The sequence below is a fragment of the Penaeus monodon genome, chromosome 13 (genome assembly GCF_015228065.2).
Source record: "Penaeus monodon isolate SGIC_2016 chromosome 13, NSTDA_Pmon_1, whole genome shotgun sequence".
NCBI lineage: Eukaryota > Metazoa > Arthropoda > Malacostraca > Decapoda > Penaeidae > Penaeus > Penaeus monodon.
The window spans coordinates 49885010-49887509 of record NC_051398.1 but is presented as its reverse complement, the minus strand read 5'-3'; positions in this window follow the sequence as shown (position 1 = coordinate 49887509).

Sequence of the window (2500 nt, the reverse complement as noted above, 5' to 3'; positions counted from 1 at the left end):
CTCCCCTTTCTCTACCTCTTATCTGCTTTCCATTTTCCTCTTGCTCCTTTTCCGCCTCTTTATCCTCCTCCTGCTGCTGCTGCTGCTCTCCTCCGCCTGTCCTCTCCTCCTGTCCCCTTGCCCTCGCAAAGAAAAAAGAGGAGAAAGGGGAAAAAGGAGAGTGACGTCAGTAGCGCTCGAGATCAGTTGGCAGGGAAATGTTATTACGAATGGAAAAGAGTTCCGTGGGCGAGGTGGTTCTCAGGGATTGTTTGACACACTGCCAGACAGACAGATTGACAGACGTATCCAGACAGACAGATAGACAGAGAGGGAGCGAGCATGGGATGGGGGGCGGGGGCTACAGAAGGACAGTGCCAAACAGTCTGGCGAATCCGGACAAATCCGGTTAATATGAGGAAAAAATGCCGGGCGGGTGCCATCGCTTGAATTCCGAAGAGATGCTCGGCCGGAACGAAGGGATGAACCTCCACATAATAATGACCCGGCCTCCGCCTCCTCCTCGCGCTGAAGCTGCAACAGCAGTAGCGCCATCAGCAGAAGCAGAAGCCGCTGTGGCAGCATCGCCTCGGCCATCCGCAGTGCCGAGTCACGGCGATCATTCACGCCGCTGTCACTCGGATGTTTTGCAAGGCTACCGGTGCCGAGGCTCGCTTCAGGAAGGTGCATGAGAGGGTTCGGAGCGCAAACGGGCCGCGGCGTTTGGTCGCGCCGCCCTGCGTTCCCGAGGGGCTGGCCTCCTTGACGCCCGTATATCCACTTTTCTTTGTGGATACAGACGTAGCTGAGGTTTGGCCGGAATACGGCAGGGAGGAAGCCGGAAAATCGGAGGTGCTCGTTCGCTGGCGACGGTCATTTGGATCGTCACCCATCTTAATTCGCGTTACTCTCATTCGACTTATTCTATTATTGTCATTCTGATAAATAGTAGGAGGAGGAGGAGTAATCATGGCAGGAGTTTTAATGCCAAGTACCTGTTATTGTTTACTTACTATTGTTGCCATTGCAGCGAAGGGCCTTGTCGTTGCATGACTGGGGTGTTCTTCACCGCTGACGCCGCCGCGTGAGGACGCCCGTTGCCGACGCGCGTATTGGCTCGTTGTTTAGTGGTGATTTCTTCCAAATTGTTTCGACTCGCGCGCGCGCTCACCAACGCGTGTATTTGCGGCTGAGAGGTGGAACGATGAGCATTAATGTGTTTGCGTGGAAGCTATTGTTCCGTGCGACCTTGGGAGCGGGCCAACGCCCCCTCCCCGGGCCCCCTCTCTGTCCTCTTGCTTTGAAATGTGGCGAAGCTCGCCTTGGTGAACTAATTCTGCCTTTCGTCATCGGCAGCTGATTGCAGCGATTCTCTGCTGCTGCGGAGGGCGGGATGAGGGTTGTGGGCCACGTCGGCAGGGGCCCGTTCGACGTGTTGAAGGCTGCCCATGGGAGGGCTTGGCACGGGCTGTCCTTTGCCCCTGGGGCGCGGGAGGGGGCATACTCGTGATACAGGCTTATTTTAGGTGTATGTTATGTATACTGACATGCGTATGTTTGTGTATGCCCGGGTTTCTGTATTTAGGAAGGATTTATGTACGCATATGATATCGTAAGAAAGCATACATTTTAGTATATTATAGATATTCTCTTATTTTGTTTTATTAATCCCGCACTTTTTATCATCTCCGAAGCGTTCGTAATGGCGGCGGGAGGCGATCGCCCGCGCGGTGCCATCCGTCGCCTGCCCACCGAGCGCCCTTTGTCACGCGAATTCGGGCTCCCTCCCTCTTTCGCGAGGGAACGCCGCGAAAATTCTCCTCCTATTTTCGCGATTTTGTGGCGTTCGGTTTCGTAATGGTGGTAGCGAGGTTTTCTTCGGAAATGGCACTGCTAATGTTCTTGGCGGCGTTTGTGTACGTTCGTGCCTTTTATTGTGCGTGTTTGTTTGTGTCTGTCTGATGTGTCTATATATAAGAATGTATGTTTATTCATGGACTTACGTATATGTGCGCGGGTGTGGAGGTATTGCGAAACAGAAGGAACTTTCCGGAGGTATTGCTATTCTCCATTTATCTTGCTTTCTCCTTTCCTTCCCTTTTCATCGTATCTTCCTTTTCTCTATCTCCCCTTCTCTTTTCACCGCCCCCACTTTCTTCCCCCCCTCCCTCTCTTCATCTCCTCTCTCCCTCTTTTCTCCTTCCTGCTTCAATCCCATCTTCTCTTCTGCTCTCCCTCTCCTCCTACCCAATCATCTCCCCTCTATCTCTCCCCACCTCCCTTCTCTCTCTCTCTCTCTCTCTCTCTCTCTCTCTCTCTCTCTCTCTCCTCCTCACCTTCCCCCATCTCTCCCTCCCTCCCCCTCTCCCCTCTCCTTCCCCATCTCTCCCTCCCCCACTCCTTCTCCCCTTTCCCCTCTCTTATCCCATGCTGCAGATTGGGCCGTAGTCAAGGTGTTATTGATCGCTCCCGGATTTTTTTTTTTTTTTTTTTTTTTTTCGTTTTCTTTTTTTTTTTTTTG